The sequence below is a fragment of the Hippocampus zosterae genome, chromosome 3 (genome assembly GCF_025434085.1).
Source record: "Hippocampus zosterae strain Florida chromosome 3, ASM2543408v3, whole genome shotgun sequence".
Lineage (NCBI taxonomy): Eukaryota > Metazoa > Chordata > Actinopteri > Syngnathiformes > Syngnathidae > Hippocampus > Hippocampus zosterae.
In genome coordinates, this window is record NC_067453.1 from 15,093,099 (window position 1) to 15,105,464 (window position 12,366).

Here is a 12,366-nt window from a genome sequence, read left to right on the forward strand (position 1 = left end):
ACGCCCACGAGTTCACTAGTTAGATCATTTTGACCCTTACTCGTGAACATGTAAGCCACAAAACGCCCACTAGTTCACTAGGAAGATCATTTTGAGGCTTACTAGTTGACATGTAAGCCACAAAATGCCCTCTAGTTCACTAGTAAGATCATTTTGAGGCTTACTAGTTGACATGTAAGCCGCAAAATGCCCACTAGTTCACTGGTAAGATCATTTTGAGGCTTACTAGTGAGCATGTAAGGCCATAAATGTGCCCACTAGTTCACTAGTAAGATCATTTTGAGGCTTACTAGTTGACATGTAAGCCACAAAACGCCCACTAGTTCACTAGTAAGATCATTTTGAGGCTTACGAGTGAAGATGTAAGCCACAAAACGCCCACTAGTTTACTAGTAACATCATTTTGAGGCTTACTAGTGAACATGTAAGGCCATAAATGTGCCCACTAGTTTACTAGTAAGATCATTTTGAGGCTTACTAGTTGACATGTAAGCCACAAAACGCCCACTAGTTCACTAGTAAGATCATTTTGAGGCTTACGAGTGAAGATGTAAGCCACAAAACGCCCACTAGTTTACTAATAAGATCATTTTGAAGCTTACTAGTGAACACGTAAGGCCATAAATGTGCCCATTAGTTCACTAGTAAGATCATTTTGAGGCTTGCTATTTGACATGTAAGCCACAAAACGCCCACTAGTTCACTAGTAAGATTATTTTGACGCTTACTAGTGAACATGTAAGCCACAAAACGCTCAGTAGTTCACAAGTAAGGTCATTGTGACGCTTACTAGTGAACATGTAAGCCGCAAAACGCCCACTAGCTCACTCGTAAGATCATTTTGAGGCTTACTAGTTGACATGTAAGCCGCAAAACGCCCACTAGTTCACTAGTAAGATCATTTTCACGCTTACTAGTGAACATCTAAGGCCATAAACGTGCCCACTAGTTCACTAGTAAGATCATTTTGACGCTCACTAGTGAACATGTAAGGCCATAAATGTGCCCACTAGTTCACTAGTAAGATCATTTTGAGGCTTACTAGTTGACATGTAAGCCACAAAATGCCCACTAGTTCTCTAGTAAGATCATTCTAAGGCTTACTAGTGAAGATGTAAGCCACAAAACGCCCACTAGTTCACTAGTAAGATCATTTTGACGCTTACTAGTTGACATGCAAGCCGCAAAACGCCCACTAGTTCACTAGTAAGATCATTTTGACGCTTACTCGTGAACATGTAAGGCCATAAATGTGCCCACTAGTTCACTAGTAAGATCATTTTGAGGCTTACTAGTTGACATGTAAGCCAGAAAACGCCCCTTAGCTCACTCGTAAGATCATTTTGAGGCTTACTTGTTGACATGTAAGCCACAAAACGCCCACTAGTTCACTAGTAAGATCATTTTGACGCTTACCCGTGAACATGTAAGCCACAAAACGCCCACTAGTTCACTAGTAAGATCATTTTGAGGCTTACTAGTGAACATGTAAGGCCCTAAATGTGCCCACTAGTTTACTAGTAAGATCATTTTGACGCTTACTAGTGAACACGTAAGGCCATAAATGTGCCCATTAGTTCACTAGTAAGATCATTTTGAGGCTTGCTATTTGACATGTAAGACACAAAACGCCCACTAGTTCACTAGTAAGATCATTTTGAGGCTTACTAGTGAACATGTAAGCCACAAAACGCCCACTAGTTCACTAGTAAGATCATTTTGACGCTTACTAGTGAACATGTAAGCCACAAAACGCTCACTAGTTCACAAGTAAGGTCATTGTGACGCTTAATAGTGAACATGTAAGCCACAAAAGAAGCCACTAGTTCACTAGTAAGAACGTTTTGAGGCTTACTAGTTGACATGTAAGCCGCAAAATGCCCACTAGTTCACTGGTAAGATCATTTTGAGGCTTACTAGTGAACATGTAAGGCCATAAATGTGCCCACTAGTTCACTAGTAAGATCATTTTGAGGCTTACTAGTTGACATGTAAGCCGCAAAATGCCCACTAGTTCACTGGTAAGATCATTTTGAGGCTTACTAGTGAACATGTAAGGCCATAAATGTGCCCACTAGTTCACTAGTAAGATCATTTTGAGGCTTACTAGTTGACGTGTAAGCCACAAAACGCCCACTAGTTCACTAGTAAGATCATTTTGAGGCTTACGAGTGAAGATGTAAGCCACAAAACGCCCACTAGTTTACTAGTAAGATCATTTTGACGCTTACTAGTGAACACGTAAGGCAATAAATGTGCCCATTAGTTCACTAGTAAGATCATTTTGAGGCTTGCTATTTGACATGTAAGCCACAAAACGCCCACTAGTTCACTAGTAAGATCATTTTGAGGCTTACTAGTTGACATGTAAGCCACAAAATGCCCACTAGTTCACTAGTAAGATCATTTTGAGGCTTACTAGTTGACATGTAAGCCGCAAAATGCCTACTAATTCACTGGTAACATCATTTTGAGGCTTACTAGTGAACATGTAAGGCCATAAATGTGCCCACTAGTTCACTAGTAAGATCATTTTGAGGCTTACTAGTTGACATGTAAGGCACAAAACGCCCACTAGTTCACTAGTAAGATCATTTTGAGGCTTACGAGTGAAGATGTAAGCCACAAAACGCCCACTAGTTTACTAGTAAGATCATTTTGACGCTTACTAGTGAACACGTAAGGCCATAAATGTGCCCATTAGTTCACTAGTAAGATCATTTTGAGGCTTGCTATTTGACATGTAAGCCACAAAACGCCCACTAGTTCACTAGTAAGATCATTTTGAGGCTTACTAGTGAACATGTAAGCCACAAAACGCCCACTAGTTCACTAGTAAGATCATTTTGATGCTTACTAGTGAACATGTAAGCCACAAAACGCTCACTAGTTCACAAGTAAGGTCATTGTGACGCTTACTAGTGAACATGTAAGCCGCAAAACGCCCACTAGCTCACTCGTAAGATCATTTTGAGGCTTACTAGTTGACATGTAAGCCGCAAAACGCCCACTAGTTCACTAGTAAGATCATTTTCACGCTTACTAGTGAACATCTAAGGCCATAAACGTGCCCACTAGTTCACTAGTAAGATCATTTTGACGCTTACTAGTGAACATGTAAGGCCATAAATGTGCCCACTAGTTCACTAGTAAGATCATTTTGAGGCTTACTAGTTGACATGTAAGCCACAAAACGCCCACTAGTTCACTAGTAAGGTCATTTTGACGCTTACTAGTGAACATGTAAGCCACAAAACGCCCACTAGTTCATTAGTAAGATCATTTTGAGGCTTACTTGTTGACATGTAAGCCGCAAAACGCCCACTAGTTCACTCGTAAGATAATTTTGAGGCTTACTAGTTGACATGCAAGCCGCAAAACGCCCACGAGTTCACTAGTTAGATCATTTTGACCCTTACTCGTGAACATGTAAGCCACAAAACGCCCACTAGTTCACTAGTAAGATCATTTTGAGGCTTACTAGTGAAGATGTAAGCCACAAAACGCCCACTAGTTCACTAGTAAGATCATTTTGACGCCTACTAGTGAACATGTAAGCCGCAAAACGCCCACTAGTTAACTAGTAAGGTCATTTTGACACTTACTAGTGAACATGTAAGCCACAAAACGCCCACTAGTTCACTAGTAAGATCATTTTGAGGCTTCCTAGTTGACATGTAAGCCACAAAACGCCCACTAGTTCACTAGTAAGATCATTTTGACGCTTACTAGTTGACATGCAAGCCGCAAAACGCCCACTAGTTCACTAGTAAGATCATTTTGACGCTTACTCGTGAACATGTAAGGCCATAAATGTGCCCACTAGTTCACTAGTAAGATCATTTTGAGGCTTACTAGTTGACATGTAAGCCAGAAAACGCCCCTTAGCTCACTCGTAAGATCATTTTGAGGCTTACTTGTTGACATGTAAGCCACAAAACGCCCACTAGTTCACTAGTAAGATCATTTTGACGCTTACCCGTGAACATGTAAGCCACAAAACGCCCACTAGTTCACTAGTAAGATCATTTTGAGGCTTACTAGTGAACATGTAAGGCCCTAAATGTGCCCACTAGTTTACTAGTAAGATCATTTTGACGCTTACTAGTGAACACGTAAGGCCATAAATGTGCCCATTAGTTCACTAGTAAGATCATTTTGAGGCTTGCTATTTGACATCTAAGACACAAAACGCCCACTAGTTCACTAGTAAGATCATTTTGAGGCTTACTAGTGAACATGTAAGCCACAAAACGCCCACTAGTTCACTAGTAAGATCATTTTGACGCTTACTAGTGAACATGTAAGCCACAAAACGCTCACTAGTTCACAAGTAAGGTCATTGTGACGCTTAATAGTGAACATGTAAGCCACAAAAGAAGCCACTAGTTCACTAGTAAGATCGTTTTGAGGCTTACTAGTTGACATGTAAGCCGCAAAATGCCCACTAGTTCACTGGTAAGATCATTTTGAGGCTTACTAGTGAACATGTAAGGCCATAAATGTGCCCACTAGTTCACTAGTAAGATCATTTTGAGGCTTACTAGTTGACATGTAAGACGCAAAATGCCCACTAGTTCACTGGTAAGATCATTTTGAGGCTTACTAGTGAACATGTAAGGCCATAAATGTGCCCACTAGTTCACTAGTAAGATCATTTTGAGGCTTACTAGTTGACGTGTAAGCCACAAAAGGCCCACTAGTTCACTAGTAAGATCATTTTGAGGCTTACGAGTGAAGATGTAAGCCACAAAACGCCCACTAGTTTACTAGTAAGATCATTTTGACGCTTACTAGTGAACACGTAAGGCAATAAATGTGCCCATTAGTTCACTAGTAAGATCATTTTGAGGCTTGCTATTTGACATGTAAGCCACAAAACGCCCACTAGTTCACTAGTAAGATCATTTTGAGGCTTACTAGTTGACATGTAAGCCACAAAATGCCCACTAGTTCACTAGTAAGATCATTTTGAGGCTTACTAGTTGACATGTAAGCCGCAAAATGCCTACTAATTCACTGGTAACATCATTTTGAGGCTTACTAGTGAACATGTAAGGCCATAAATGTGCCCACTAGTTCACTAGTAAGATCATTTTGAGGCTTACAAGTGAACATGTAAGGCCATATATGTGCCCACTAGTTCACTAGTAAGATCATTTTGAGGCTTACTAGTTGACATGTAAGCCACAAAATGCCCACTAGTTCACTAGTAAGATCATTTTGAGGCTTACTAGTTGACATGTAAGCCGCAAAATGCCCACTAGTTCACTGGTAACATCATTTTGAGGCTTACTAGTGAACATGTAAGGCCATAAATGTGCCCACTAGTTTACTAGTAAGATCATTTTGACGCTTACTAGTGAACACGTAAGGCCATAAATGTGCCCATTAGTTCACTAGTAAGATCATTTTGAGGCTTGCTATTTGACATGTAAGCCACAAAACGCCCACTAGTTCTCTAGTAAGATCATTTTGAGGCTTACTAGTGAACATGTAAGCCACAAAACGCTCACTAGTTCACTAGTAAGATCATTTTGACGCCTACTAGTGAACATGTAAGCCACAAAACACTCACTAGTTAACTAGTAAGGTCATTTTGACACTTACTAGTGAACATGTAAGCCACAAAACGCCCACTAGTTCACTACTAAGATCATTTTGAGGCTTACTTGTTGACATGTAAGCCGCAAAACGCCCACTAGTTCACTCGTAAGATCATTTTGAGGCTTACTAGTTGACATGCAAGCCGCAAAACGCCCACTAGTTCACAAGTAAGATCATTTTGACGCGTACTAGTGAACACGTAAGGCCATAAATGTGCCCACTAGTTCACTAGTAAGATCATTTTTAGGCTTACTAGTGAACATGTAAGCCACAAAACGCCCACTAGTTCACTACTAAGATCATTTTGAGGCTTAGTAGTTGACATGTAAGCCACAAAACGCTCACTAATTCACTAGTAAGGTCATTTTGACGCTTACTAGTGAACATGTAAGCCACAAAACACTCACTAGTTAACTAGTAAGGTCATTTTGACACTTACTAGTGAACATGTAAGCCACAAAACGCCCACTAGTTCACTACTAAGATCATTTTGAGGCTTACTTGTTGACATGTAAGCCGCAAAACGCCCACTAGTTCACTCGTAAGATCATTTTGAGGCTTACTAGTTGACATGCAAGCCGCAAAACGCCCACTAGTTCACAAGTAAGATCATTTTGACGCGTACTAGTGAACACGTAAGGCCATAAATGTGCCCACTAGTTCACTAGTAAGATCATTTTTAGGCTTACTAGTGAACATGTAAGCCACAAAACGCCCACTAGTTCATTAGTAAGTTCATTTTGAGGCTTACTTGTTGACATGTAAGCTGCAAAACGCCCACTAGTTCACTCGTTAGAACATTTTGAGGCTTACTAGTTGACATGCAAGCCGCAAAACGCCCACTAGTTCACTAGTAAGATCATCTTGACGCTTACTCGTGAACATGTAAGCCACAAAACACACACTAGTTCAGTAGTAAGATCGTTTTGAGGCTTACTAGTGAACATGTAAGGCCATAAATGTGCCCACTAGTTCACTAGTAAGATCATTTTGAGGCTTACTAGTTGACATGTAAGCCACAAAACGCCCACTAGTTCACTAGTAAGATCATTTTGAGGATTACGAGTGAAGATGTAAGCCACAAAACGCCCACTAGTTTACTAGTAAGATCATTTTGACGCTTACTAGTGAACACGTAAGGCCATAAATGTGCCCATTAGTTCACTAGTAAGATCATTTTGAGGCTTGCTATTTGACATGTAAGCCACAAAACGCCCACTAGTTCACTAGTAAGATTATTTTGACGCTTACTAGTGAACATGTAAGCCACAAAACGCTCAGTAGTTCACAAGTAAGGTCATTGTGACGCTTACTAGTGAACATGTAAGCCGCAAAACGCCCACTAGCTCACTCGTAAGATCATTTTGAGGCTTACTAGTTGACATGTAAGCCGCAAAACGCCCACTAGTTCACTAGTAAGATAATTTTCACGCTTACTAGTGAACATCTAAGGCCATAAACGTGCCCACTAGTTCACTAGTAAGATCATTTTGACGCTTACTAGTGAACATTTAAGGCCATAAATGTGCCCACTAGTTCACTAGTAAGATCATTTTGAGGCTTACTAGTTGACATGTAAGCCACAAAATGCCCACTAGTTCTCTAGTAAGATCATTCTGAGGCTTACTAGTGAAGATGTAAGCCACAAAACGCCCACTAGTTCACTAGTAAGATCATTTTGAGGCTTACGAGTGAAGATGTAAGCCGCAAAACGCCCACTAGTTCACTAGTAAGATCATTTTGACGCTTACTCGTGAACATGTAAGCCACAAAACGCCCACTAGTTCACTAGTAAGATCATTTTGAGGCTTACTAGTGAACATGTAAGGCCATAAATGTGCCCACTAGTTCACTAGTAAGATCATTTTGACGCTTACTAGTGAACATGTAAGGCCATAAATGTGCCCACTAATTCACTAGTAAGATCATTTTGAGGCTTACTAGTTGACATGTAAGCCGCAAAATGCCTACTAATTCACTGGTAACATCATTTTGAGGCTTACTAGTGAACATGTAAGGCCATAAATGTGCCCACTAGTTCACTAGTAAGATCATTTTGAGGCTTACTAGTTGACATGTAAGGCACAAAACGCCCACTAGTTCACTAGTAAGATCATTTTGAGGCTTACGAGTGAAGATGTAAGCCACAAAACGCCCACTAGTTTACTAGTAAGATCATTTTGACGCTTACTAGTGAACACGTAAGGCCATAAATGTGCCCATTAGTTCACTAGTAAGATCATTTTGAGGCTTGCTATTTGACATGTAAGCCACAAAACGCCCACTAGTTCACTAGTAAGATCATTTTGAGGCTTACTAGTGAACATGTAAGCCACAAAACGCCCACTAGTTCACTAGTAAGATCATTTTGATGCTTACTAGTGAACATGTAAGCCACAAAACGCTCACTAGTTCACAAGTAAGGTCATTGTGACGCTTACTAGTGAACATGTAAGCCGCAAAACGCCCACTAGCTCACTCGTAAGATCATTTTGAGGCTTACTAGTTGACATGTAAGCCGCAAAACGCCCACTAGTTCACTAGTAAGATCATTTTCACGCTTACTAGTGAACATCTAAGGCCATAAACGTGCCCACTAGTTCACTAGTAAGATCATTTTGACGCTTACTAGTGAACATGTAAGGCCATAAATGTGCCCACTAGTTCACTAGTAAGATCATTTTGAGGCTTACTAGTTGACATGTAAGCCACAAAACGCCCACTAGTTCACTAGTAAGGTCATTTTGACGCTTACTAGTGAACATGTAAGCCACAAAACGCCCACTAGTTCATTAGTAAGATCATTTTGAGGCTTACTTGTTGACATGTAAGCCGCAAAACGCCCACTAGTTCACTCGTAAGATAATTTTGAGGCTTACTAGTTGACATGCAAGCCGCAAAACGCCCACGAGTTCACTAGTTAGATCATTTTGACCCTTACTCGTGAACATGTAAGCCACAAAACGCCCACTAGTTCACTAGTAAGATCATTTTGAGGCTTACTAGTGAAGATGTAAGCCACAAAACGCCCACTAGTTCACTAGTAAGATCATTTTGACGCCTACTAGTGAACATGTAAGCCGCAAAACGCCCACTAGTTAACTAGTAAGGTCATTTTGACACTTACTAGTGAACATGTAAGCCACAAAACGCCCACTAGTTCACTAGTAAGATCATTTTGAGGCTTCCTAGTTGACATGTAAGCCACAAAACGCCCACTAGTTCACTAGTAAGATCATTTTGACGCTTACTAGTTGACATGCAAGCCGCAAAACGCCCACTAGTTCACTAGTAAGATCATTTTGACGCTTACTCGTGAACATGTAAGGCCATAAATGTGCCCACTAGTTCACTAGTAAGATCATTTTGAGGCTTACTAGTTGACATGTAAGCCAGAAAACGCCCCTTAGCTCACTCGTAAGATCATTTTGAGGCTTACTTGTTGACATGTAAGCCACAAAACGCCCACTAGTTCACTAGTAAGATCATTTTGACGCTTACCCGTGAACATGTAAGCCACAAAACGCCCACTAGTTCACTAGTAAGATCATTTTGAGGCTTACTAGTGAACATGTAAGGCCCTAAATGTGCCCACTAGTTTACTAGTAAGATCATTTTGACGCTTACTAGTGAACACGTAAGGCCATAAATGTGCCCATTAGTTCACTAGTAAGATCATTTTGAGGCTTGCTATTTGACATCTAAGACACAAAACGCCCACTAGTTCACTAGTAAGATCATTTTGAGGCTTACTAGTGAACATGTAAGCCACAAAACGCCCACTAGTTCACTAGTAAGATCATTTTGACGCTTACTAGTGAACATGTAAGCCACAAAACGCTCACTAGTTCACAAGTAAGGTCATTGTGACGCTTAATAGTGAACATGTAAGCCACAAAAGAAGCCACTAGTTCACTAGTAAGATCGTTTTGAGGCTTACTAGTTGACATGTAAGCCGCAAAATGCCCACTAGTTCACTGGTAAGATCATTTTGAGGCTTACTAGTGAACATGTAAGGCCATAAATGTGCCCACTAGTTCACTAGTAAGATCATTTTGAGGCTTACTAGTTGACATGTAAGACGCAAAATGCCCACTAGTTCACTGGTAAGATCATTTTGAGGCTTACTAGTGAACATGTAAGGCCATAAATGTGCCCACTAGTTCACTAGTAAGATCATTTTGAGGCTTACTAGTTGACGTGTAAGCCACAAAAGGCCCACTAGTTCACTAGTAAGATCATTTTGAGGCTTACGAGTGAAGATGTAAGCCACAAAACGCCCACTAGTTTACTAGTAAGATCATTTTGACGCTTACTAGTGAACACGTAAGGCAATAAATGTGCCCATTAGTTCACTAGTAAGATCATTTTGAGGCTTGCTATTTGACATGTAAGCCACAAAACGCCCACTAGTTCACTAGTAAGATCATTTTGAGGCTTACTAGTTGACATGTAAGCCACAAAATGCCCACTAGTTCACTAGTAAGATCATTTTGAGGCTTACTAGTTGACATGTAAGCCGCAAAATGCCTACTAATTCACTAGTAACATCATTTTGAGGCTTACTAGTGAACATGTAAGGCCATAAATGTGCCCACTAGTTCACTAGTAAGATCATTTTGAGGCTTACAAGTGAACATGTAAGGCCATATATGTGCCCACTAGTTCACTAGTAAGATCATTTTGAGGCTTACTAGTTGACATGTAAGCCACAAAATGCCCACTAGTTCACTAGTAAGATCATTTTGAGGCTTACTAGTTGACATGTAAGCCGCAAAATGCCCACTAGTTCACTGGTAACATCATTTTGAGGCTTACTAGTGAACATGTAAGGCCATAAATGTGCCCACTAGTTTACTAGTAAGATCATTTTGACGCTTACTAGTGAACACGTAAGGCCATAAATGTGCCCATTAGTTCACTAGTAAGATCATTTTGAGGCTTGCTATTTGACATGTAAGCCACAAAACGCCCACTAGTTCTCTAGTAAGATCATTTTGAGGCTTACTAGTGAACATGTAAGCCACAAAACGCTCACTAGTTCACTAGTAAGATCATTTTGACGCCTACTAGTGAACATGTAAGCCACAAAACACTCACTAGTTAACTAGTAAGGTCATTTTGACACTTACTAGTGAACATGTAAGCCACAAAACGCCCACTAGTTCACTACTAAGATCATTTTGAGGCTTACTTGTTGACATGTAAGCCGCAAAACGCCCACTAGTTCACTCGTAAGATCATTTTGAGGCTTACTAGTTGACATGCAAGCCGCAAAACGCCCACTAGTTCACAAGTAAGATCATTTTGACGCGTACTAGTGAACACGTAAGGCCATAAATGTGCCCACTAGTTCACTAGTAAGATCATTTTTAGGCTTACTAGTGAACATGTAAGCCACAAAACGCCCACTAGTTCACTACTAAGATCATTTTGAGGCTTAGTAGTTGACATGTAAGCCACAAAACGCTCACTAATTCACTAGTAAGGTCATTTTGACGCTTACTAGTGAACATGTAAGCCACAAAACACTCACTAGTTAACTAGTAAGGTCATTTTGACACTTACTAGTGAACATGTAAGCCACAAAACGCCCACTAGTTCACTACTAAGATCATTTTGAGGCTTACTTGTTGACATGTAAGCCGCAAAACGCCCACTAGTTCACTCGTAAGATCATTTTGAGGCTTACTAGTTGACATGCAAGCCGCAAAACGCCCACTAGTTCACAAGTAAGATCATTTTGACGCGTACTAGTGAACACGTAAGGCCATAAATGTGCCCACTAGTTCACTAGTAAGATCATTTTTAGGCTTACTAGTGAACATGTAAGCCACAAAACGCCCACTAGTTCATTAGTAAGTTCATTTTGAGGCTTACTTGTTGACATGTAAGCTGCAAAACGCCCACTAGTTCACTCGTTAGAACATTTTGAGGCTTACTAGTTGACATGCAAGCCGCAAAACGCCCACTAGTTCACTAGTAAGATCATCTTGACGCTTACTCGTGAACATGTAAGCCACAAAACACACACTAGTTCAGTAGTAAGATCGTTTTGAGGCTTACTAGTGAACATGTAAGGCCATAAATGTGCCCACTAGTTCACTAGTAAGATCATTTTGAGGCTTACTAGTTGACATGTAAGCCACAAAACGCCCACTAGTTCACTAGTAAGATCATTTTGAGGATTACGAGTGAAGATGTAAGCCACAAAACGCCCACTAGTTTACTAGTAAGATCATTTTGACGCTTACTAGTGAACACGTAAGGCCATAAATGTGCCCATTAGTTCACTAGTAAGATCATTTTGAGGCTTGCTATTTGACATGTAAGCCACAAAACGCCCACTAGTTCACTAGTAAGATTATTTTGACGCTTACTAGTGAACATGTAAGCCACAAAACGCTCAGTAGTTCACAAGTAAGGTCATTGTGACGCTTACTAGTGAACATGTAAGCCGCAAAACGCCCACTAGCTCACTCGTAAGATCATTTTGAGGCTTACTAGTTGACATGTAAGCCGCAAAACGCCCACTAGTTCACTAGTAAGATAATTTTCACGCTTACTAGTGAACATCTAAGGCCATAAACGTGCCCACTAGTTCACTAGTAAGATCATTTTGACGCTTACTAGTGAACATTTAAGGCCATAAATGTGCCCACTAGTTCACTAGTAAGATCATTTTGAGGCTTACTAGTTGACATGTAAGCCACAAAATGCCCACTAGTTCTCTAGTAAGATCATTCTGAGGCTTACTAG